Below are 27,982 nucleotides of genomic sequence, written 5' to 3' on the forward strand. Positions count from 1 at the left end.
CTTAGCCTATCCCTAGCATTTCCTGTCACACCAATCCGTTGCATGTGCCCCTTTATCCTTAAACCTCCTCTTTGCCTAGCAATTCCATCTTCAACCTTCACTATCCCTCCTCTGCACATGTCCAAACCATCTCAGCCTCGCCTCTCCAACTTTGTCTACAAACCCTCTGATGTAACAATTTCTAATCCCTTCCTGGTCACTCTTAGTGAAAATCTGAGCAACTTCCCCTCTAACAGCTCTGCCTCCTGGCATTTTGTTAGTGAGACCTTCTCCAAACCACATATCATGACCAGTCTTACTTGTAAACCTTCTTTGTTACACTTGCTGCTGTTCTTCTGTCATAAATCACCTCTGACATTTTGAATGGTTTATCCCAAATATCCCAAACTCATCTACCTTCATTGCATCTACTTCTTCTAGCTTCACTGCTAAACCTGTCTTCCTGTCATTCACACACATGTATTCTGCCTTGCTTCTACTGACTTTGATTCGTCTTTCTTCAGTGCATACCTCTGAAGAAAAGAGGTATGCACCTGCTCCCTACTCTCACTATAGACCACAATGTCATCTGCAAACATCATAGTTCACAGAGACTCCTGCATAACCTCAACTGTTAACCTGGCCACCATCACTGCAAACAAGCTGATTCCAGTTGCAATGCTACCCCCACCTTGAACCCATCTGTCACTCCTATTGTTCACCCCAGCACTGACTCCCTGTTTTCATACATGTCCTGCGCTAGCCTCACGTACTTCCTCAAGCAGTACCACACTTCTTGACACCCTATCTTATGCTTCCTTTAGATCCACAAAGTCACAGTGCAACTCCTTTCTCTGTAAAGTTGATTCTGTTAATCCGGATATAACGTTTTCATTGGCAGAAACCTTTCATCCAAGTGACTTCTTCAGTCTTCTGAATGAACAGCATCAACTTTCTGCGATTTCCTTACCTGAAGGATTGAGCATGCATAAGGACATTCTTTCGCTATACTTCTCTATCATCACTCTCAAAGCAAATGTCACATCTCTAGTACTATTTCTCAGCATAACGTCATACTGCTGCTCAGTTTTATCCCTCTATACTTACTACATCACCCGCCTTCTTGAAAACTGGTACCAGTACACTTTTTCTTCACTCTTCAGGCATCATCTCACTTTCCAAGATTGTGCTAAACAAGCTGATCAAAAAATCCACTGCTCTCTCTCCCAATACCACCACAGGTATGTAAGCTGTCATCCTCCTTCTGCTTGCGAGGATTTTTTCTGGGTACAGCTTTCTTCCATAGTGCTAAGATACGTCTTTCTCCTTTATTTAGGTCTCTTTGTGTTAGCCTTGTCCAGGGTGCACCACTATGATTGGCTGAATGGATGGATGGGTGTTAGTTTGATAGTCAACTATGATAGCCATATCATAGTTGGTATATTTTTGCTGAATTACACAAAATCTAGGATTATACTTTTCATCAGATGCACATTTAGACTAATAAACAAAAGCTTCCTGTATTAAAAAAAAGTGGAATTAAAAATCTCTCAATTCAAAAATAGAAACTAATGGAAAATAAGCTGGCAGAACAGGGTGAAGTGCTTCTCAATGACTCTCTGACCTCTCTCTCTCTCTACCAGTCAAAGCAGCTGCTTTAATAGTCTAATAACCATTTATATAGCCACTGTAACTTTGGCCATACAAATGCAAAGTTGTTGCTATTATAAATTGCATTAAATACCATCTTACTGAAGCCAACAAGTCAATGTCAATAACAAAGCCACTACTGTAGAAATCTGCAGTGTTAGGCATCACTATACATTTTGATGTATAATGATTGTAATCATTATACATTTGATTGTAATGATACTTTGAGCTTTTAAATTAATTTCTAATAACACTTGGTATTACTGTTGGCAAGACTACCTACATATCTATCATTGCTTCCTGTGTGAAATATCAATTAGTGCCAGACACTGTCACCAACATCTCAAACAAAAAAAAAGACAAAATGCAATGTAGCATGAGTGCTGCAGTCCTTACGCTGCACTTTTACATGGCAGTCGTTGAGTGATGTTTAGCATTTCACTCGGCTAATGTGTGTTTTTTTCTCCTCTCTTGCTTCCTCTCTGCAGTCCCTATCTCACACAAAAGGATTAATATCAGTTCCATGTGCATGCAGAAAGATGTATTTATACTCTTTGAAGAATATATGTTACTGTTTCCCTCAATTAGGAAATGCAAATCACAGCAACCTCGAAATAGTAATTTATTTTAAGCTAATTTCTCATTTGCCCTTCCAATCATGAGTTAATTCCAGTCTGGACATCATGGCCTCTAGCTTCTTTCATACATTTCTGTCACATGTCACAACTGTGGCAATGTAGTGTATTATTGTATATTATCCACATATAAATCTTATAATGACATTTTTTATAAGTTAATAAAAGGAAATTGTTTTTACAGCCATTTAGGGAACTTGATTCATGTGCTCATATGTTGACAATATCCCTAGTGCTCAAATATAAATTCACTTCAGTTGCTGGAGCCTGTGTAGGTGTGGCTCTGCTCCTACTGCAGTCTGACCTAGCAGTGAAGACTGGGTATCTGACTTGAGGCGCTACATCTCAGGACTAATTACAGCAAGGGTTGCCAAGCAACTGCACCAAATAGGGCCTTCTGGGTTCAGGGGTGGCCTAGTGGTCCAACCAGCAATAGTCAAGCCTGTGATGGATCTTCATCTGCCCCCAGTGAACCTCTGGCCCTCTGACTTTGACAGAACATCTATGCTCCACACAGCCTGCTGGACACTGTGAGCCATTAATCCAACTGACATACACAACAAAAAAAGTGTATTCAAAGGGTAATATACAAACAAAAGTATTCCGACTGCACTGAATTTCTGTAATTTTGGGTCTATTCTGGAATCCACATTTAGTTTAAATTATTATTATTTTCAGCATCCTAACTAAATACTAAACAGCTTTGAAAAGGTTACTTTCTTTTTTTATACTTTCAGTCGCATAATTCCTGCATCTGTGTCCTATGTCTAGTCTTCTTGCATGGCAATTACAAAGTTGTTTTGTCTTCTGTGAAAGCATGGACACAGTCAACACATGCCACCCTCCTTCTTTCTCTATGCCCTCCTGTTCCTGTCTCATTGTCTTATCCCCCGGTGAGTTGTGTCTTTGGAAGAGAAGCAGACAGCAGTCCCAAGACCTCCTCATCATAATTACCACCCTTGTTTTTAACCACAGGGATGCCAACAAGCTAATTACTGAGGAGTAATCGCATGTTTGTCAAGACCCCTGCAATCTCGGGTATGTAAACTGTGTGCCTGTTGTCAGATCATTGTGAACACACAAACATGCACAGCCTGTCTCGGCTGCACTTTTACTATACAGATTCTTCTGTTCGGAAACAAATGCGGTCATGTCTGCAAATAACTGTTCAGTCTTGTTAACTTTAATAAATTTGTTCCGTATTTGTGTAAGTCAGTCACACGTTTGTGTTCGCAAACAATCTTTTATACTTTGGAACAAAGGCACAAAAAGCCTCTATCATATGCATGTTTGCCAGATGTGTGTGAGGTCAGCCAAGCTTTTGTAAGCCACTTTGTATTCTCCGTGTGGCTATTCTCCATGGCTGAAGAGGCTACGGAGATGGTATCCTCAAGCACGCACCCACGCACAGCGACAAATGTGAAGTGCGTGCTTGACCTTTATATTGTAAAAAGCATATCACACACTGCCATGCACAATTAGCAAAGTGGTTTCCACACTTATAGCACTTAATACGAGTGTAGCAGAATTAATTTCAGTGACAGACTCTAAAAGCTTATCTTTCCTGTAATTGTTTAGACACCCCTCATTGTGCAGTTTATGCATAAAAGACTCAAAAGAGAGTTATTTAAATGTCTCTCGGGTAGAAAATACAAAAAAAAACAACCCCAAAACATCAAATACTTAACAACAACTCGCACACAGATTTAGAATTACAAGTTTGTTTGACCAGCTGCTTTAGGTTTTTCCTATATTAGCTAAAGGTCTGTTTACATTTCTGCACTGTACTCAGAATGAAAGCTACTGATAAACCCCTTCCAAAAGAAAGCCAGAGTAAATTCAATTGCTGGCAAAACCAAAATAAATAGTTGTTATTGCATGGTAAAGAGAGACACTGCAAAATAAAATTACAGGCAACCACAATCTGATTTCAAAAGATACAAAGACAGTTAAATTGCCACAGCAAGATAAGACGAGTCTGCTGTTAGCATCGATAAAAGAGATTGTGTGTGTGTGTATACCACAGCTAACTTTGTGCCGCAGTTCCAGGACAAATAAAATCCTTTAAAAACCTCTATTTACCAAATCCCTTTTGTGTATTTGACACGGAATCAGTGAATGTCTTGTTGATTGTTTACCTCCTTGTTAAAGAACCATGTGGAAAAAATAAATATTTGCATCATCTCTTTTTCCCAAATGTTCCTGATTTAAACTCATCTTCACTCCATGGTCTTATTCAGTGTTGACATCTTGGGGGCCTTAGGGTATATATTGTTTTTGCAAAAACATTTTATTTTCTTACATGTGCTTTGTTTTTTAGTGAAACAAAACACTAATTTTACAGCAGTGAGGCTTCAGTGTCTCAGCGTTTCTTATACCAGCAGTGATTCATGCTTGCTTACATCAGTTGCCCCTGAAGAGACACTGGGTGGTGTTTAAAAATGCAAAATGTAAAGATACATGTACAGATGACCCTTTTTTTGTTCGCAAAACATCTATTATTAATACCCACAGTATCTATGTTTTGAATAAGGTGCAGCGTTTGTTGTTTTTCACAGGAAATGTAACTTTTGGAAGGGATTCTTGCAAACTTGTGTGTACCTTTTCAGCCAGACAAACATGTAACTATGGTATACTGATGCTGTTGAAAGCTAACAAGGATTAGCAGAGCGCAGGCTCATGCGTTTACAATTTTAGACTACTGGACCATAAGATGGTAGTTTCTGTTCTGTAGCTAAACAGTGTTGTTAGGAAGAAAATATAACATATTTCATTTTTAAAAACAATTTAAAAAACTACCACCGCTGTTAATTTCTGTGCACTAGGTGATCATTTTGAAACTGCTCCACACGTGAGTCATAAAGACGTGGTTTACTCATGAGGCACATGTTAAGAACATGCACTAACTAAAAAGCGTGGCATGAACAACAACTACACGTAAGTGAAACTGTGTTCACCTGCCTAATTAATGCTTTTTCAGCTTGTAGCTAATGTGGGTAACCATAGTAACAGGGACACAGTAAAAGCCTCCGTTTACAGTTGATTGCAACACTATTGCAGCAAGCACTTTGATATTAGAAATATACTACATGAAAAAAAATAAACAAAAACAAATGTGAATATCCCATTTTCAACATTTAGTGTAGCTAAATACACACACAAGCTGCAATTTGTAGACTACCTGTGAACTTAGTGATACTTTGTATCACTAATGGAATCCAACCTCTTACTTTAGCAGCGGTGCAAATGGACATCATTAGTGAAAACATTATTGCTTTGAGGAAAAGAAATTTGACTGGATTAGTCTTTTCCATTGCATAGAAATGACAATTACTTTCTGGTAATTAACACATGGTCTTACATTGCATTATTCCCTGCTCTATCCTGTTTAATATTAAAGGGAATAATACTATTCTGGTTACTTCACTTTTATCGTTCTTTATAACAAATGCAGAACTGTATTTTACCTGCTTTTTGACCACTGCGACTCACTTCTAGATCCCTGTTATTAAAACAGATGAAAATGAAAAGGGATGATATATATAAAAAAACAAAAAACAAATACCAATTCAAAACTTGACTGACATCTAATGATAATCCTAAATGTTAATTCCCAACACGGAACCCAACGTATTAGCCAGAGGTCCCTTTACCTCCAGTAATAGTAATAAATCACACAGCAATAGTACATTCATGTAGTTGTAAAAAGCATGATAATATATTAAGTAATCCAAAGTATTCAGAATACGTTACTCTCATTGAGTAACGTAACCGAATACATTACAAAATACATTTTGGGGCATGTATTCTGTAATCTGTAGTGGAATACATTTTAAATGAAACCTTCCCAACACTGCCCCTTATGAGCAAGAATTTTGGTGACAGACGGAAGGAAAAACTCCCTTTTAACAGGAAGCAACCTACAGCAGAACCAGGCTTAGGGAGGGTCGGCCATATGCCACGACCGGTTGGGGTGAGGGGAGGAAGACAGGACAAAGACATGCTGTAGAAGAGAGCCAGAAGTTAATAATAACTAATAACTGAATGCAAAGAGGTGTATAAACACATTATATTTTCAATATTCAATTTTATTTTATATATTAATGCCTAGAAAACTGGATTCCTAGCATCCTCAGTGACCGTGTGACTCCTAGTAAGTTTTAAAAATCAATAATGAATGGCTTTCATTACACCAGCTTCTAAACTGTTTATTTTAAGCTGTATTTTAAATTTCAGTCTAGGTATGGATATTACAAATCAGGATTTTAATGCTGTGGTTGGGACATTGAGTCATGTGATAATGACAGAAAATCAAAAAATATATATATATTTTTAAATCTGAGTTTGTTTTGAGATTCCTAAAGATCAACTTCACAGAAATACCTGTTTTTCTCGTTAAGCTCCACCAACTTAAAACCAGCAAGAGAAAGACACAAAAAACCCGGAAACAATCAAAAACAGGAATTCTAAATATGAAATAACCAAAACCATTTTAACGTTGCCACAGAAAAGAATGCATTACTGTAAAATCCCAGAATTCAGAGTATTGTAATTAGTTTTAAAAGAGGAGAAGGCGCAGTCGTGAATTTCTCCGTCAAATGATCACTGATGGAATACACAGAACTGTGACGGAATCTAATTGCCAATTAATATCGCAAACGACATGACAATTGTTGGCTGATAACGAACTCTAATGAGGAATAATTTTCACAGGCAATTTCCACACTCAGAAAGTTATGAATTATGTTCTGTACGAGGCCACAAAAGTAACAGTTTTGCATTTAAGTGGTCAGATCACGGCTCCACAGACCTGACTGCTGCCTCGACACAATGCCTCCCCAGTCAGCACTATAAAGCCCATTATTTACATTGCACCACTGCATGGTGAGGATTGGTGCAAGGCTGGTGACATTAAAAACTAGGACAAGCAAGAATACCGAGTGGTGGTGGGTGTTCTAACATCCCAAAGATTGGTTTCCTCACTTCATCTGCCACTTTACTGAATATTCCCTTTATTCTTGCGTTAGCACCCTGTTTCCATCCTCCCTGTCCCCCCGGCTCGCCTCCCTCTCTTCTGACCTCCTTTTGAGCGACTGTGGTCCTTGCAGTCCACACATCGAGTCATTAATAACACTCTCTGCTCTGTTTTTCCTGCCAAACAGAGCAGTGCTTTCCTGTCATCCTGACATAAATTAATTCCCCTTATTTATCTTCTGGCACCAAGGCCGGCATAGGCAGAATAACTGTTTATGGATAAAAAGGACAAAGAATTATAGATGGTGTGTTCTTGATGACAGGGCCATTTGTTTCTCAAATAAGACTCAAGATAAAGTTCATAACAATCATTCTGATACTAGAAATCCTTTGTCAGCTTACTTCTCCTCTTATCAATCTCTGACTGCGGGGTTAGTGTGTGTGTGAATATGTGTGTGTGTTACTCTAATTATGTTTGCATGCTAGAAAGTAAACGTGAAATGGTTTTATTGTTTGCGGTGGTTTCAGTGTTGTTATTTTTCATTTAGGTACAATTAAATCACGTGGACCGATGCTGTCCTTGACAAAAACATTTTTAAAACGTTTACATTTTTACAGATGAGAAAACTGCTTTTGCTAATTTAAATGAGAGCTTCTGCTTTGTATTTGAGCCAAAAATGCAAGGGCTACTAAAAACACTGCAGAAAAATGGACGGGCATAAAAATAGGTTGATAATGAGAACAGTCCATCAACTGATCCACTCTAAAAGTGTAATCACACAATGCAATGCATATCATGTCAGAGCACATTTGACCCCAAAAGTCCAGTTTGTTTGACTAGTGTGATCACTGAGTACTGTGGCCTGGCCTGCTTGAAGAGGTGGCTCATGGCCAAGCACAGGACCTAATATTTCTGCAAAACACAGGCATCCTGCAAATAGCTTTGTTAAGTACTCATTTGAACGTCCTTTTGACTGGCTGGGCACATCTCCATTTTTTTTTAACCTGGCACATACGGTATGCCGGGGTTGAAGACATAAGTGACCTATCTTTTACCATCATTTCAATGATAGATCAGCACAGGAGCCCAGAGATTCTCACATTATACAGACGGAGATGCTGCAGTTTGAAAAGGCAAGGCAAGGCAAGTTTATTTGTATAGCACAATTCAACAACAAGGTGATTCAAAGTGCTTTACAGAGACATTAGAAACAAAAACAAATAAAAAGCATGATTTAAAATTGATTAAAACAAGCAAACAAACAAAACAGTATATAAAATCAAAACAGATAAAATCAGAACAGTAGATAAAATCAGTAGTTAAATGTAAGTTTTGAAATTTAAGCTAAAAATGTGGATTTGGTGCTTTATTCAAATGCAGCTGAGAATAGGTGAGTCTTCAACCTGGATTTAAATAAACTGAGTGTTTCAGCTGATCTGAGGCTTTCTGGGAGTTTGTTCCAGATATAAGGAGCATAAAAGCTGAATGCAGCTTCTCCGTGTCTGGTTCTGACTCTGGGAACTGATAAAAGACCGGATCCAGATGACCTGAGGGATCTGGAAGGTTCATACTGGGTCAGGAGGTCACTGATGTATTTTGGTCCTAAACCAGGGGTGTCAAACTCCAGGCCTCGGGGGCCAGTGTCCTGCAGGTTTTAGATCTCACCCAGGGTCAACACACCTGAATCAAATGATTAGTTCATTCCAGGCTTCTGGAGAACTTCAAGACATGTTGAGGAGGTATTTTAGCCATTTAAATCAGCTGTCTTGGATCAAGGACACATCTAAAACCTGCAGGACACCGGCCCTCGAGGCCTGAAGTTCGACACCTGTGTCCTAAACCATTCAGGGCTTTATAGACCAGCATCAGAACTTTAAAGTTTATCCTCTGACGGACAGGCAGCCAGTGTAAAAGATGACATTTCCTGGAGAAGACTTAAAAAAAAACTAATCAATAGCTTTGTTTCCTTTTTCAACTTTTTCTATTCCTATACCAGCATTGTCGCAGAGCTTTTATTTCTTTGCGGCGACACCTATCATGTTTAACTACAGCGGCCACCGGGGAACCTGAAGCATCATTTTAAAAGGCTGCAGGGCTTTGGTTACGTCACATTGGCTACATAACAAGAAATGCAATGATCATAAACTAAGTGAAGACTCGAAGGGGAGTGGGGAAGGTGAAAATTATGCTTGGGTACAATGCAAGGCAAACACTTGGGTTCATGCTAAAAAAAAAACCTTGAGATTGGATCTTAATTTGAAATTGTTCTTAAACATATTCATTGACTGTATAAACATACAATAAATGGTTGTTTAATATGGAAACCCTTAACAAATTTCTTTCTTTGTTATTTTGTTGGATGTCTTTGTGCTATTCATTGTGCACCGACACTGTCAAAAACCTACAATCTTATTGAGTCATCTTTATCAGAGTTTTACAAGAAATCTGGGCCAAATAACTTTTGGTCAGTTGCTGAATCCGTCAGCGATCTACTTCACAGTAAAACCTCAAAATGATCCACAATTTGGTTGTGTGTTCTTTATCAAACAGCCAAACACACTGGTGTCAGTCCACTTTCATTACAGTCCAATGGCTCTCTGATGCAGCTTGCATTAAATTTAATTGTCTAACACTCCCCTGTAGAGTAGCCACTAGCATGGCACCCTATTATGGGAACTCTGTAATTGAAAATGATGCTTATCATCAGCTAATTAACGACAATATTGTCACTGCAAGGAAATCATAATCCAAACATTTTGACATTTTTGTGTCACCAGTGGAGAATTACTTGTGGCAAATAATTTATAAACCCTAACGTCACTTTAAAAAAAAAAAAATCCTCAAGAACTTTAGTTCCCAATAATCCCACAGTGCATCAGTCCTGAGACAATGAACAGTGCGGACTCTGAGGCCCTCGGCGTATATACTGGTCCCAGAGCAGTAGGAGCACCAGCATCTTGTCATTTAAATCTAAGCTACTCCAGCTCCACTGACAATGAGAAATGGATTTAATAGCCAGAGAACAGCTTGTCAGCAGTCTGAAAAACCACAATGTTAGGAGACTTGTTTTTACCCATCTGAAGATCCCTAGGGTGCTGCAGTGGGAGGGATACTGGAAAGATTGGAAAACAGTGATGTCAACATAAATAGCATTTAGTTTCTTGCTTATCTTGTTTGGTCTGTTGTTGTATGTTCTTGATTTGTTTTGTAATGCATGACTATGAGGGGTCCTATGACATGAATGAGTCTTTGTGTAAAATTGTGCAGATGGGTTACGTGTATCATGACAGAGAACACAGATGCTGCACGTATATAGTAAATTAAAGTCTTTGGGCTGTTTGCTGTTGATAATGTGTTATATTGCAGCTAATTACTTCACTGTTCCAAGTGTGTAATGAAATGACTCACTGAGGTAGAATTTGATTATATTTAAAAGCTGACAAAATGACAATGATGCCCCCTTGCCAACATTTAAAGCCAAACGCACCGTACCTCTGAAATAAGCATGCCATTTCACAACAAAGTACTCAGGCCTTTCACACAAATAAGAGTGAAAAGGAAAGATGGAGCACAGATGCATGAAATCCTGCCTTTTAGAGGATAAATGTCAATTTTCTAGCCAATGCAATGTTTCTTTTCTCTTTTTTCAAGGAGTACTTGGAAATAATTTCGCTGATAATCTGCCTCAAGGTAGGCTCAAGGCTCATGCATTGCTGTACCTGTATAAGAAGATATTTACACCGTGTCTATACTGGAGGCGTAATGCGAGCAGCATGTTATCAGAGCAGCAGCAGCTGCTTCGGTGCTCTGTCTGCGTTTACACAGGATGCTTTCAGACGCAGTACTGAATTGTAGGTCACCCATGTTTTAAAAGCACTCAGAGCCCAATACACATTCACTGTAGTTACACACGTAAAATGCAGGAAAATAGACTTGGAGTGTAAAAATACACTTTGGGTCACGCTTAGAGGCACAGAGTGGGAGTGAAATGCTGAATGTGTATAGGGCCAACTTGATTAAAAGAGAAGTATTTCTGTTCCCTCAGATAGTTGACTAAAAGATTTTCTCTGTAGACATACCATCAGGTGGAACAGGAAGCCAATCAGGACTCCGTCAGGTTTATCGCAGCTTTACTGGACCCGAGGTGAAACAGCATTTGAGGATTCTCTACTTTTGTTACAAGAAGCTTCATGTAGTGTTGTGCTGCAAAACTTTCCATCAAAGCAGCTTTAAGATGCAGCAATGTGAGCAAGGTAGGTCTGTGGCTCTCTAAGCCATTATTGTGTGGAGCCCTATCTAGCTGTCGTCTCTCTAGGGGAACAGTAGGCAGCTCAGGGGCGTGTTGTTATATTTCACACTTAATGATGTGCAAGGCATCCTTAGCTCTTATCTGCAAGCCTATTTTAGTCACTGACATAGCCTCTGAATTACACCTTAACAGCAAATGCAGCTCTTACTCTGTTAAATGCTACATGCATTATTCTCTTAGAAACATGACAATGACAATCACAGATAATGATGCAAATATAACTCAACCAATTTAAGACATTCAGTCAATACCTACACAAATATGTGATGAATGTTTTGACACCAACTTTCATTTTTTAAACTTTCTACTTATTATGTTGTTTATAATGTTTAAATATTTACAATTTTCCAGGATGTTTTTACATCATGTGCATATATCTGCACATTATAGGTTTAGCCCCTTGAACTCCACGCAGAATAGCAACAATATTACTAAATTTATTTTAAAGTTATGTTTCTTTTTGTGTTCTAGCACAGTGTATTACACTATATGAAAATATATTTTCACACATTGCTTGGGGTTCCTAACATATACCGTAATTATCAAACCATTTGTGCTATTGTGCATAAATTACTTTCACTTTTTCTTGGATGTACATGCAAGAATGTTTAATACATGACATGACCGGCCTCTTATTTATTTAGTCATTGGTTTATTATATATATTTATTACCAATCAGGCCAAGTGATCTTCAAATATGGTCATACTTTTATTACTTCTATTTCAAAGACAGAAAACATGTAAAACTAAAGACATATTCTGACTTGGTGTAGCATCATCATTTATAATTTAACAATTGAAAACAAAACAGTGTAGCTACAGTATTTCAAATGTATATAGAGCTATACTAGCATTTGCACAAACTGCATTGATCATTGTTCAGTAGGGCATTAGTTTAATCAGATATGCAAGATCTACATTAACTTGCTAACTAAAAACTTGATTTATGCAGGAATAAATTATTGTCTGTTTATACTTAACATGGGGAGAAGACTGACAGAGAATGTGAAAGGGAGATTTTTTTTTAACATTACCCTGGCTTTCTGTGGTTTTGCAGACAACTTGTATTAAACTTTGCTTTTTAATTTCCTGTGGGTGAAGTGAACATCCTGAAAGCCAGATATTAATTTAGCACGCAGGAAAAATGTGTGTGATCTCAATTATGCTAGGCTAGGATGGCCCTGTGACACACCCTCACTATGTCATAGTATTTTTACGTGAAATCTTGCCTGTGATTACAAAACCGCAGTGAAACTAACAGGCACTAACTGCAGCGCTTGTCGAGCACTCTACACTTCAGAACAATGCCGAAAAAAAAATTTTTTAGCAGAGCTCAGGGATAATGATTTCCCACATAATAGAAGAAATATGATAAACATCAGTGTACAATCTGCTGCACTCAGAGCAAAGTAAGTGTTTGTCACACAAAAGTCGGTCTATGAGAGATTAAAGTGCTACCTGAAATAATGGATTTTCAATGATTAGCCTTGCTTGTTTCTGGATAATCTCAAAGTTGATGCCATCCACAAATGCTATTTTACTTTTCAGGGTAAATTTAAAGACTTGCTGTGTTGCTACTTTGAGTCCCAGTAATGTGAAAATCTAGTCCCATAAACTCAAAATGATAAAGTCCAAGGATAAATAACAACTGACTGTGAACAAAACTGAAAAGTAATGGTGTAGCATGGGTTTATTCAGACAACCACTTTAATCTTTGGGAGCTTTAGCACGTTCATGAGAACATGGACATTTTGGCAGCTCCCCTGTGACCTTCACAGGGAGTGAATTACTACAGCAAGGCCATCTAAAGCAATCCTACTACAACAGCACAGCGTATCAAGAAACATGAGCAATATTAAGCATTAATAAAAGGTAAAATTGGTCAGTTCTATTTAAAACTATTAAAAAAAAAACTTGATTTAAGCTCTTATTTTTCTAGTCTTTTGTTGCAATGTACAGACATACAACTGAGATTGTGTAATATAATCCTTCCTTTCATAGCTTAATTGTTGTGGGAAATTTCAGCCTGTACAAACGCACTTATCACTAAAACTGAGATCACAAAGAAACGTGATAGGTTATTAGTGCACTAAAGGGAATAACTCCAAATGAAACCACGAGTTTATTCTATAATTTATGAGAGGTGTGAATGCCACTAGAGGGAAACCAACAGTTTTAACTCATAAAGACACAGCTTCTATAATGTGATACACTTGTTGCTCTCCATTCGTTTAATAAAAGAGAAGGCAAATACTTTTAGATTTTCACCCTAACACTTCAAAAACAATATAATAAAGTATACTATAATATACAAAATAATAAAATAAATATATAGGATTGAACCTTTAGTTTGTAGCAAGGAGGTCATGCATTAATATAATCTGAGTTCAACAGTCTTGGGTCCAGTCATCCTTAAAAGTCAGAAGTGTTTTTTATTTTTGTGTACATACAAGTACGATCCATGCTTACTTCTGACTGTAGAATAATAATAATAATAATAATAATAATAATAATAATAATGATGATGATGATGATGATGATGATGATGATGATAAGAAGAAGAAGAAGAAGCTTTGTCTGTACGTTTTTTTCTCTTAAACTATTAACTCATTCACTGCCAGCCATTTTCAAATCAGGTAACTCCCCACTGCCAGGGTTTTTGAGCATTTTTACTCATTTTTGAAGAGCCACAGAAAACTGTGTGTTATGATCATATAAACGCTGAACCTACCAAAATGAAGAACAGACTCTCTTCTTTCATCCAAAAAAAAAAGCTTGTTTCTACCATTTTCCATTCTCTAGTAATCAGCTGTAGAAGAGAGGTGGGTTCCACCAAAAATGCCTGTTTTGACCAAAAAAAGGGAGAAAACTAGCTTTTTGTGAAAAATACATTTCAAGCAGAAAAGTGCCTTTGACACTAATATTTCTTGCTTTGTGACACCTCTAACATATAAAATAGTTTTTCACTTCTATAAAACAGAAATAACACTGAGAAAGGTTATGTTTTATCAAAACAATTTATTTACAAATATATGAAAAAATAAAATTCACTGACAAGCTGCCCGAGGTTGTATTCTGGCCCCTCCCATTGAAAAACGTAATTGACGTCTATAGACGTCAATGGCAGTGAATGAGTTAAGAGATGCAGGATCCATATACGTGCAAATAACGCCAGTTTTTGAAATTTACGCACCTATAACACCTTCTCAAAGTATCTAATTTTTCAATTTCACAACAATAACTTCTAGTTAATATATACAGAAAACTGGGCATGATATATTATGGTGCCAAGACATGCCTAGAAACCACCTAGCAATGGTTAAATGACTTATTTTTAGCATATAAACAACTTTTACCACTTCCATTTTTTTTTTACTATATTCAGTTTACATATGTTTGCCAACAGCACAAAAAGGTCAAACAATATTGTACCATGGACATGTACTAATCTGTATAATGCTCGAAATGCTAATGCTAAAGCCATGTGATTTTTTTTTAAAACGAAGTGATCATTCTATTTTTCAAGCATGCAAATGTATATTTACAATCACTTTCACTGTGAGGTTTCAGGAAAAGAGGACAGATCTAATTACAGGGAAAACAATAAATTAAAAAAATAAAATAAAAACAAGTCAGCTGATATAAAATGTATTTTTCTGTTCCTTTAAGGCCCAATTTTATGAGCTACATTCATTGCTGAGTATCATCATGCTCCTCTTAACTTTCTAAAACAAAAATGAAATGAAAAACAGGAGTAGTGATGCCATTTTGATGTTTCTCTGAGATGGCTCTCATCCACAAACCAAATAAAAATGCACTGATAACTAGACTCTCATTGATAGAGCTGGATCAAGTGCAGCCGTGTAAACTCTCTCTCTCTCTTTGTCTCTCTGAGGACATGTGGGCAAAGCACAGGTGATTTGAATCCAAGAACCACACAGGGGAAAAAAGGCATAGCAGGAAATGAAAGAGAAGGGCAAATGAATAGCACAGAAGCAAATGCATGTACTTTCCCCCAAGTGAAAAGCATTACTTAGACAAGCATCAGCAGTAAAAGCAAAAAAAGATATTTCTGAACATAGTAATCATTCAACGCTACTTTGTTACAAAGCTCTGAGAGAGTATTTAAAGACATTACAGAACTGAATAATTACTTAAATGGTCTGAAATGTCTAAATAGGAATAAAAAAAAGTGTAAACATGTTTTAAACAACATGTCTTCATTACATGCCATTAAGAAGTAAGATTATTGTGATTATTTTTTTGGCTTTATGACATAAATGCCAAAGTAAAAGATAGATATTTTGTATAAGTTGCTCATTTCCTGAACACTATGAATAAATATTAAATCGTATATTTACAGTTCATTCTAGTGTTTTACTTGGAAATGCAGTGTAACAGAGAAAGGTTGCGGAATATTTTCTGAGGTAGTTCATTAATTTTATCTCATCCATAAATGTTTCAATATAATTAATGACCAATAATATTGCTTTAAATTGAATTTACGATAACAAAATTAATTGGAATGAAAAACCCCAGCACTCTCTCATTAATGAAGAGTTGCTTTGTTAATATGACCAAAAGTAACCCCGTTCTAGCTTACCTTTTAGCAGTCAATTAGCACTGATCATCATATATGCATGTGCAGTCTTTAACGGCATTCTCAACGGAAGTCATTATTCTGATCCTCCATCACAAAACCACAAGTGGCTAACTATCAGGTATGAATGGAAATTAGGTTGCATGGCAGCAACAAAGAAAAAAGAAATCAGAGGTTTGCCTAACAGGAAACATTTGTCTAAAAGTCACTCTCCTCCAGCTGAAAGCATAAGCAAACTATAATGATTGATCGCAGCACATTGTGTCCATTAAAATTCATGACACTTGTAATCTGAGCTTCACTGGAGTGGCATAGATATAGGACTTTGTTTATAATTATACAAGGGACATGAGCAACTTGTTCAACAAAGATGGGGTACTCAGAAACGGAGGTTAATGAGAAACTGCTTCACTATGATGGTAAAAAGTGTTCCATTGTGCTCATTACACTGCCATGCACGTTTCTTTTTTGAATGGGGAGAAAATCTTACAGATTTTGAAGACAAAGCACAAAAAGAGAAAGGAAATATTTTATATTTATCAAAAGGGAATACAATTCTCCCTCTAAAGAATGGTTTTGTCCCTCGGGACATGTTGGTCTTGAGCATAATGACTCTCAGTGTAGACCTTCTGAGACAAATTGCCACTGACCCCCATGGATTTTCCAGGGCACACTCAATTGGAAATGGACTATTCAATTTCCCACAGGGAGCCTTGCCATTTCCTTGCAATGCATCACTGAAAAGGCATCTACTTTCGGTTTGGTCAGCTAGACAAAAATATTCAGCCAATGTTGTAACAATCACGCGAAATCTCTCGAGTCCTAATTAAAGTTTACATTTTATTCATTAATTAAACGAATAAATAATTGAAAGAAGGCAGATCTGTTTAGCTTTAAAGAGACCTTTAAAGAGCCTCCTCAGGAAAATGTATATAATGTAATGATGGCCAGTGTTGGTCAAGTTACTTGAAAAAAGTAATCAGTAACTAATTACGGATTACTCCCCCCCAAAAAGTAATCACATTACTTTACTGATTACTTATTTCCAAAAGTAATTAGTTACTTAGTTACTTTTTAAAACATGATTTATCCCCTATTGCTATTGCTTTATAGGTGATAAAGCGATAGATCTTTCAGCCCAATTCTACTTTTTCTGCATAATCCATCATACAAAATGTAATCAAATGGAAAAGTCTCTTTTTAAAACTTGTTTTATTAGTTTTAATCTTTTAACTTTATGCATCAAGCAAAAATTAAATTATATGCAACATTCTCTGACTGGAAGAAATTTGTTTAACATTTAAACCTATTTTCTGCACATTCTAGCACATAAAATTAAATAGGTTTTTGTGTTTACACTCAGTCTTTCAAATAAATGCAAGTGAAACACAGCAGAAAATAAATAAAATCAAAGACTCAGTGGTCCTGTTGCTCTATTTTCACCTGTTTAGCAGGAGTGGGCCAGGCGGATGTTTGCGCTGGTGCGGTCAGTGGAAGATTCTGTGGCAGCGCACTCGGTGCTTGCTCGGAGGTTTAGGGGGTTTTTTCGCTGTAAAAATAAGTTTTCTTCCCACGCAGTGAGCAGAGGATGCTAATGTTTTTGTCACTTTTTACGGAATCAAACTCAAAATAAGGTCAGTACTTCCACGCGTTAAACGCTGCACGGTCATACTCTCCCGCACTCTATATATTATCCATTGTTGATCTGCACACAGCTGTTGCCACGAACGTCGCACTCACGTCATTGTCATGAGACACTCTCGCAAAAAAATCACGGCTTTAGTAACACAGTAACGCAGTAACGCAGCGTGCTTACGGGAAAGTAACAGTAATCTAATGAGCTTTTTTGCAATAGTAACTTGTAACGCATTATTAGCAATTATACAAACTAGTACACAGCAGCATCAGCAAAGGCAAACGTCACAGTCAATGGATGTCCTAGTGTACAATATAGTTATTGAAACTAGTGACGGGGGTGGGATCATCTATAAGATAACAGTGCCATGACGGCAGAGAGAAGACTCCTGTACTCTGGGTGACAGCATTACAACAAGCAATTCTTAAGCCTATAAGAGTTATGTTTATGTGATCATTACTCAACCTAAAAAGAGTTCAAACTAGTTTTCTTGGTTTCAAGCTAGTTGTATTTATGATGTCACAAACTTGCTCACAGTAGGTGAAAAGGAGGGAGTCCACATAAAAAGTTTACTTAAATGAAAGATTATTTTAGTGATAAGGCCATCACTTTCATGCGTGTGGGGGGTTCTTTTTTTATTTAAATGTAATAATCATTCATATAAACCAACTACCAGATGTGGTGTTGGTTAAATGTATGTCAATGATCAGATCTTGACACAAAACTCTCATTATCAGGGATTGGCCATCACATCTGTGTTTATTTCCATAGATATCATACTTTAAATGACTATAATGCCAATGGAAAGAGAATACATGTACATTTATCTTAGAAAAACACACGAATATGTCATTCTGTAAGAGTGATTCTATATAAGTGAGTCATCCTTTGTCTCTAACACATCTGGAAGGAAACATTCAGGGTTTAAAGTGTAAAAAGGAGAAGATGAATGAAGTGTTGGGGGTGGGGTAGCAATCTCTTTGAAGGTGGCTAAACCAATGGTTTATGCTATCATAAATCACCTACACAAAGCAGCACCACAGTACAACACATTACTCTATAAACTTGTAGAACTTTAGCAGGTCTCATTTCACAGTACCTACTGCAAGGATAAATGTAATTTTAAACCATTTACAGTACATTCTAACAACACTTGGCAACGTTCCATCAGTGAAGGCCAGTAATAAGCCCATCATCCAAGATCTAAAGGCTAAAATACAACTAAACAAGCCACCATGCAAAGGATGCATTTCAAAGTCTACAGCTGAAGTATAGGTATCTACCTTTAATCTATTTTCTGCTACGATTCATCCACTTCCTTCTGGGGGCCAAGAAATAGAGTTTTTCATCACTACAGTCTCTCACCGGCATCGACCAGCGTTATTGATCGGGAGCAGATCTCCTTCCACTCTACCTGGGGAGCCAGATGAGCCTTGTCCATATTGATCCAACCTTTTTATTTTACATTCTATGTCACCCTTTCTTTAGGTCAGGGAAATTTATGCTTGTCATTTTTTATAGTAAATATTTGTTGGGAAACGTACTGATAACTATTATTTCAAAGTCTACTTTGGGATTTTGTTATGATTCACGATCAGCATGAGCCGTGAGAAAATGCTCCGACGTTCCAATTCCGTGACTTGAAGACAAGCTACTGCTTGTCTGTCAGCAAATCAGGTAAGCAGGTCTGATGTATGGAAGTATTATATATCCTCAAAATAATAAAATGGAATTTTCTTTAAAAGGAAGACATCCTTCTTCAATTTCTTTCCTTGATCATTATATTTTTCAAATGCTATGAAAGTCTCATGTCTCTATTTTCCAATCTCACTTTGTCACACTTCTTCTTTTCATATAGTAGCCCTCTCGCATTGCCCATTTTCTTGTGCTCATTCTCTATGCCTGCTTTAGGTCCTTTACTCTTCCTCTTCCAACCTTCCCTCCAGGAAGAGAATCTGTGGTAATGTACTAATCTGTGGAGCTTTAGTGCACTGTTGCCAATCTGCCATGTCAAGATACACAAATCTCACTTGAGGCAATTATAGGCCTTTTTCTCTGTAGTGCAAAGTCAGTTTCCCCAACTTGGTTACTGTGAAAACCATTTCTGTGACGCATCAAGTGCAATTATCTTGGTTTTAACAAACACAGATGACCGTTGGTGTATATAATAGGTAAACTAGACAGTCCAGACAGTCTAGACAGTTAAATTTGAATGCAAAAATAAGCTCTAAGTGTAGAGAACACAGTATATACAAAATCTAAGTGTGACAACGTAACTAGTCCCTTTAAATTCATGAAGAAAATGAAAGAAAATTGTTTACATCGTTACATTTTAGTTCACACGCGTTTACTAACAGCTATACCTAGCATCCGCATTAATTAACATCACAGTCAATAATAGATGCACCTTACTAACAAAGTGTGGCTTTAAACTTAATTACAGTTACAGTGGGGCAAAAAAGTATTTAGTCAGCCACCGATTGTGCAAGTTCCCCCACTTAAAATGATGACAGAGGTCAGTAATTTGCACCAGAGGTACACTTCAACTGTGAGAGACAGAATGTGAAAAAAAAAAAAATCCATGAATTCACATGGTAGGATTTGTAAAGAATTTATTCGTAAATTAGGGTGGAAAATAAGTATTTGGTCACCTCAAACAAGGAAAATCTCTGGCTCTCACAGACCTGTAACGTCTTCTGTAAGAAGCTTTTCTGTCCCCCACTCGTTACCTGTATGAATGGCACCTGTTTGAACTCATCATCTGTATAAAAGACACCTGTCCACAGCCTCAAACAGTCAGACTCCAAACTCCGCCATGGCCAAGACCAAAGAGCTTTCGAAGGACACCAGGAAAAGTATTGTAGACCTGCACCAGACTGGGAAGAGTGAATCTACAATAGGCAAGCAGCTTGGTGTGAAAAAATCAACTGTGGGAGCAATCATCAGAAAATGGAAGACATACAAGACCACTGATAATCTCCCTCGATCTGGGGCTCCACGCAAGATCTCATCCCGTGGGGTCAAAATGATCATGAGAACGGTGAGCAAAGATCCCAGAACCACACGGGGGGACCTGGTGAATGACCTGCAGAGAGCTGGGACCAAAGTAACAAAGGTCACCATCAGTAACACACTACAACGGCAGGGAATCAAATCCCGCAGTGCCAGACGTGTTCCGCTGCTGAAGCCAGTGCATGTCCAGGCCCGTCTGAAGTTTGCCAGAGAGCACATGGATGATACAGCAGAGGATTGGGAGAATGTCATGTGGTCAGATGAAACCAAAGTAGAACTTTTTGGTATAAACTCAACTCGTCGTGTTTGGAGGAAGAAGAATACTGAGTTGCATCCCAAGAACACCATACCTACTGTGAAGCATGGGGATGGAAACATCATGCTATGGGGCTGTTTTTCTGCCAAGGGGACAGGACGACTGATCCGTGTTAAGGACAGAATGAATGGGGCCATGTATCGTGAGATTTTGAGCCAAAACCTCCTTCCATCAGTGAGAACTTTGAAGATGAAACGAGGCTGGGTCTTCCAACATGACAATGATCCAAAACACACCGCCCGGGCAACAAAGGAGTGGCTCCGTAAGAAGCATTTGAAAGTCCTGGAGTGGCCTAGCCAGTCTCCAGACCTCAACCCCATAGAAAATCTGTGGCGGGAGTTGAAAGTCCGTGTTGCTCGGCGACAGCCCCAAAACATCACTGCTCTCGAGAAGATCTGCATGGAGGAATGGGCCAAAATACCAGCTACTGTGTGTGCAAACCTGGTAAAGACCTATAGTAAACGTTTGACCTCTGTTATTGCCAACAAAGGTTATGTTACAAAGTATTGAGTTGTATTTTTGTTATTGACCAAATACTTATTTTCCACCCTGATTTACGAATAAATTCTTTACAAATCCTACCATGTGGATTCATGGATTTTTTTTCACATTCTGTCTCTCACAGTTGAAGTGTACCTCTGGTGCAAATTACTGACCTCTGTCATCATTTTAGGTGGGGGAACTTGCACAATCGGTGGCTGACTAAATACTTTTTTGCCCCACTGTAAGTGAGAGAGACTGCAGATATAGCAGGCAGATGTGGATGGTTTTACTTTTACAAGAATGTATTTATTAAATTATTATTATTATTATTATTATTATTATTATTATTATGTTTTTTGTCTACTGCCCATTACCTCTAATTTTAAAATGTATGCAATGTAGTAGTTATTGTTTTCTTAACTGACTGTCCATCCGACCGTCCATTCCCTTCTCTGTCCCAGCTGCCACAGGGCAAGAGGCAGGGTACACTCCGGACAGGTAGTCAGTCTGTGACAGGGCTAGCACGGAGAGACAGACAACCATTCTCCTTTAAATTCAAACCTATAGGCAATTGTAATCACCGGCTAACCTAACCGCACTAGGCAAGGCAAGGCAAGTTTATGTGTATAGCACAATTCAACAACAAGGTGATTCAAAGTGCTTTCCACTAACTGCATGTGTTGGAATCGTGGGAGGAAGCGGGAGTAGACGGAGAGACCCAACGAAAACACAGGGAAAACATGCAAAGTCCACACACTAAGGCCTCATCCAGATGGTGGTTTTGAACCCAGGATCTTTTTGCTGTGAGGCATCAGTGCTAACAATTAGCACTGTAAACTTTTCCCCATTGTTTATTGGAGGATTTTACCTAATTATTTCTAAGATGACCCGGTCATTTACATACAGCACAGTATTTGTTCTGTGAATCTCTAATCCAGGAACATCACCTGCTTGTGCAAAAAAAAAAAGAAAAAAAACACACATAGGTATACTGTCATAGCTTACTAATGAATTATTATGATGACACTTAACTCATTTAGCTCACCCTCGCGCTAGCATTAATCATGTTTTCACACTGTTGTTATGAGGAAACTTGAGTGATGACACTGTATGTGTGAAAATAGTTTTGACAGAATTCCAGTTACATCCTCTTGACTCAGTGCATATACAGTACATGCTGCCACTTTATGCTGTCTCTGCAGTGGTCACTCACTTCTTTTTCCACAGAACAGTTGCGCACGTGGGTCGTCAGCCCCCAGGGCTCTTTTGCCTGCAGCTACTAGAACCCTCAACCAAGTGTGCTTCCTCTTATAGTTTATTTACTGTGCTAGTGGATAAGCTTTGGAATCTGGGTTAGTCAGCAGGGATATTTGCTTGAGCTTAAAAAGTTAATGCTAAAACACTTAAGAAAATACATGAACAATGTTGCAGAAGCTGTATATTTTTTTTTAAATGAGTACAGTGTAATACAGATATTCAGTTAATTAATTTCAAATGTGCATACTTTACATTGCCTGGAAGAAAGAGCTAGTGATTTGTATGCAGCATAAGCTTCAGTCAGGCTCTGACTGGGGTTTTCAGACCAGATGGTGATGTTATATATAAATGCCAAGACCTACAGACAAACATAGTTGAAAATTCTGAGTCAGCATCCCAAATAACACTTCCACTGACATTTCACATGATGAGAAATTACGATGACCACTTACTGTAAAGTGTTATTAACTTTAAGTGTGGCCTCCAGGAGAAGTATGAATCAAGACCTTCAGAAATTAACACTCAGGGCCACCTTTACTAAAGTATACCTGCTTTTCTTATTTTTGAAGTTAGTGTCTATTCACCAAGAAAAGAAAAACTGCCACAGATACTGTATACCTAATGTCTAAGAAACTAATCCTGTCAGTAGAGCTAAAGGAATTTCACAGACACTCTTCCAGGTTTTATGTGAACTTACAAAGGCAACATCTGTTGTTGATTCAACACACACCGCATGATATTGTGTAACCTGTCAGATAAAGAAGGCACAAAAGTCTTGACAGTTTCTGCACTCTGACATGCTGCTCCATGTTATCTAAAAAGTATTTCTTACTTTCTATTGCAACACTGTCACACACATGGATTCTGATTGTAGCCACGATAAGAAAGTATATAGTGCATTAAATTGCCTTTGGTTCATAACGCTGAATATTATTGTTTTTCATCATGCCTGCCTTTCTTATGATTCCGTCAACACTATCATACATTATAACAAATACAAACTCAAGAACAAATGCTTACTTTATAGTTTGATGCATGATTATGAATATTTGTGTTCTCATCCCAAAATATCATGTCATACTGCCAAAGCTGCTTGTCAAAGCTGCTGGCATCTGACATGATGACAGCTAGGGGTAGCAGTGGCTTAAGATGCTGGTAGGGTTCCAAGGAGATTTTCTGAGATTTGTATTTAGCATTTTGGTTTATTTTGTTATCTGCGTTTTAGTTTCAGTAAAACATAGATATGTGATTTCATTCAATAATCATTTATTTTTGCTTGCTTTTAGTGACTAATTGGAGTATGCACCAAAAACTAATGGTTATGGTTGCGCAGCAAATCGACCTGATTAGGTTTAGAAACAGATCATGGGTGAGGGCTAAAATATGCCCATTTTTAAGATTAAGCCTGTACATTGTAAATGATGCTTGAGGTATTCAGTATGTTTAAATGCGATGACTAGGTATCCTGAACAAGCATATATGTTTGTGTGGATGGGAGCTGGATTCATGTCACCATTAACATAACCTGGTAGACAAGCTATCCCGTTAGTGCTAACACAAATTAAGTGCGACGCATGCAATCTTAAATCTTCATTCTAGTTAAACTACAAGAGTACGTTATGTAGTTCCTTAAAACTGTGTTAAAAACAACATAAACAACATAGACTGTTTTGTATAAATTGCTAATGCTACCGAGTCATAGGCAGTTAAAGTGTTAAAGTCAATATGTGACCCACCTGCCACTACAAACTTCAATACAAAAACTAATAAATCACTTTTTATATTAATAAAATAATAATATAACTGTACAGACTTTGGGTAATTTCAAACTGAATTTCTGTGATTACTGCTGCTTACCTGCAGTACCTCGATGACCCACCAGGGTCCCCAGGACACATTTCAGGCATCACTGGAATAATATAATTGCAGCTATATCTAACTGATCTATACCTGTTCATTTATATGTGTGCTGTACAAATATGTTGACAATGGGCACATTTTGCCTGTCATCTCACAAAATTGACAACTTTCCTGTAAGGACAGAAGAAATGTGGAAGATATAACCATCCCAACCTCTAAGCAGGCCCTGATCAAAAAACAACAACAAACATATTCCACTCGTCCGCCTTGTTTTCACATGCTGCTACACTGGCCATTGTGATGCCAGAAGTAAAAATGACAGCCATGGTAAGGCAACGAAGGATTTCAAAATCCATTACAAAACATTTTATTATGATGGCTAAAGATTATTAAAAAATGAGTTGAGTTTGAGATGTGAGATTGATGCTACAAACGAATTTCTTAACCCTGTAAAGCCTAAATAATGAATTAATTCCTAGAAGATTCAACTTCTTTAAACTGGAGGGTTTATTGAAGCTTCTGACAAATTTCACAATAAAAAAAATAATTAAATAATAATTTTGCATATACTAGCTGTAATTTGTATCATGTTTCCGACTTTTCACTGGCCTGCGCTCGCGGTGTCCTCAACGATCCACACCCAAGTACACATCAGTTTGTCTCAGAGTCCCAACTTCTCTTTTCAGTACTGATGTCTCTCGTTCATACACACGTGCTTTTGAAATGCGCTCCTACACTCAAAACGTTCGTTTTAGGATTTTATGCATTTGGTAATTAAATAATTCCCAAACACAGCTGTCATTGAGGGAGCATAGCGATGCTGGGGTCTGTAAATTACATGCACGCCATTCCCAAGTCCACCTTAAACAGAGTTTTCTTGTGCACTCTGCATTTACACAAACACAGCATGGATACCCTCATACGAATGCAAGCTTTGACCTCTTCATATTTGATAGGCTCTTACAGCATTTGCAGCTATAGAAACTGTCAAACTCTCAATAATAACTCTAAATAAGCACTTGCGTTAAAATAAATGGATGGTTAAATTAAACAGAAAAATTGAGGCACCGTTTTTATTGACCTGAACACACTCTTATAGCACTATATGCTACTTTTAAGCTATATCTATTACTGGAAAATACTGATAATAATACAGATATTCTTTTATCAAATGTTCCTAGATTGCGAGATTAGATGGGATACTAGAATTGAATTTAGCTAATGCACCTCTCTAGCGTTTATGATGTTGGTTTTGACATGCGAAATCTCTGTCTTGAGTTTTTTCTGCCTCGTGTGGCTTTGTTCCATTTATGATTCACAGCATTTATCCAAAACACTTGCAAATCTTTGTTCAACTCTAAAGTCGTTGCTATTAATACCACCAAGCAATGGCCAACTTCACTGGGTGAGGACATGAATCATATCTACACTCTTAACTCCTGTAATTGCTGTGAAATTATCACTTTTGATAATTTGATATTCATCTTATAAGTCACCTCACATGTATCAAACAAAACACTATGAGGTGACTCCAAAAGTTACTATTTGAAGAAATGTGTCATCTTTACACGTCTATGACACTCAGTTAAAAGTCTGGGTGAGTCAGGCTTCTGTAATATAGTAGAGTATTTTAAATATCCATTTAATTTGACATTTAAAATGTAGCACAATATGTACAAGGCAGCTACCAGAGGGATTCGCTTTCTCACTTTACAGAAAACCTGTGGCGTGTGAACACTACAATGAGAAGAGACATTTCCATGTTCAGAAACTGAAAGCAATTACATTAGAAGTATACTAATTTAGAAATAGCACAGTTGTACCTGTAAGCCTGTCTGCACAGCCTGCAGTTTCTCTTAAGCTGCACATGGCAGTTTATTGTGATGAGTGCAATTAAATACCCTGGTGATTTGTAGGTCAGTGGTATTATGACTTATCCTACGGCATGCCCCGCTCGCTAGAGCTAGATGGAAACAAGGTTTCAGGAATCCGGTGGCAGTGTACCAGCTGAAAGCAGTGCACATTCACAAGCCCATTCTCAAAAGGCTACCCATGAAACAGGGTATAAAGCAGTTAACATGACACAGCAGCACCTTGGGAGGAAGGGGTGGGAGGGACAACATAATGCACAATATTCTCACAAGCTTATGGCAGACAGTGAATGCACTGTCGCTCTGTGCTCGTTCTTAGATTTACCACACAGCATGTAAAAGGATTGACTATGTTTCACACTGTACAACACGGGGGACAGCTAACCATGGCCCAAATTAGAAGCAGTGTTCCACGTATGGCAGATTTGTGCCTCATCAGCATTATCTCAACCTCTCCCCGTGGCTTTCCTTCTGCCACGTCCAAGCTGAGCGTGTGGTACAGTGTAATAAAACCAAAGCATCAGAAGCCTCATACTGTACACTATACACAATTCAAAGGGTTTTATTTTTGTGCAATCGACTAACCTTCTACATACGCAATTCCTTATATGTACATGCACATGATGCAATTTTCTTTTGCATAATTTTAGAAAAATGTTTTGAAGTCACCTACAGAGCTAGATTTATTATTAACAAAAAATGTAGTGAATATATGTTGCATGTATGTCAAATTTGTATGCATCCATCTTCAAAACCGAAAATAAAACACAAAGACTTACCTTAGCGGATGGAAAAATCAATGTCTGTATTTAGAATGGACAGTGGGTTTTATTTGTGTGGGTATGTGCGTCTAGTCTCCATAACATAATCTATACATTTTATTATGACGACTTAGTTGAAGGTTAAGTTAAGGCAAGTGGGGATTGTGGTTTGGCTTAAGGTAATTGTCCACAAATTTAATTTAAGCCAATGCAATATCTTTCCTTGTAATAAGAACATGGTGTGTTTGTGTGTGTATGTGTGTTTGGTCACAAATAGCACTGCAGCTTTAGTAGCATGGCATTTGATGGCACAAAATCCAACAACATAATTCCTCACACTGTGCGTCTAAAGGTCACTTGGAAGACTTACCTGTTTAGATGATGCTTCACAAGTACATGATAAGAGACAGCATTATCATGATATTTTTCTATTTGGTCTTAAGAAACAAAAATGTTACAAACTAATTTGCAAGGAATTTCTACAATCAGAACGAATGACACAGTCAATTTTAAGACAAAGGTCAAGCAAAAGCAAGAAAAAATGTATTTTCAGAATGCAAAAGGAAAGACTGATTGTCAAAATCAGTCTTTATTATGTTTCAATTGAGTTATAAAGTATTATTAAACATTATTTTCTA

At 37.7% G+C, this 27,982-nt stretch overlaps 1 protein-coding gene across 26 annotated transcripts in view; it reads right to left on the reverse strand.

Moving 5' to 3' along the window:
• LOC113034636 (neurexin-1a) overlaps positions 1-27,982 on the reverse strand; it is a 258,027-nt gene that overhangs the window by 206,815 nt on the left and 23,230 nt on the right. The window lies entirely within an intron of this gene.

This window comes from Astatotilapia calliptera, chromosome 13 (assembly GCF_900246225.1).
Source record: "Astatotilapia calliptera chromosome 13, fAstCal1.2, whole genome shotgun sequence".
NCBI lineage: Eukaryota > Metazoa > Chordata > Actinopteri > Cichliformes > Cichlidae > Astatotilapia > Astatotilapia calliptera.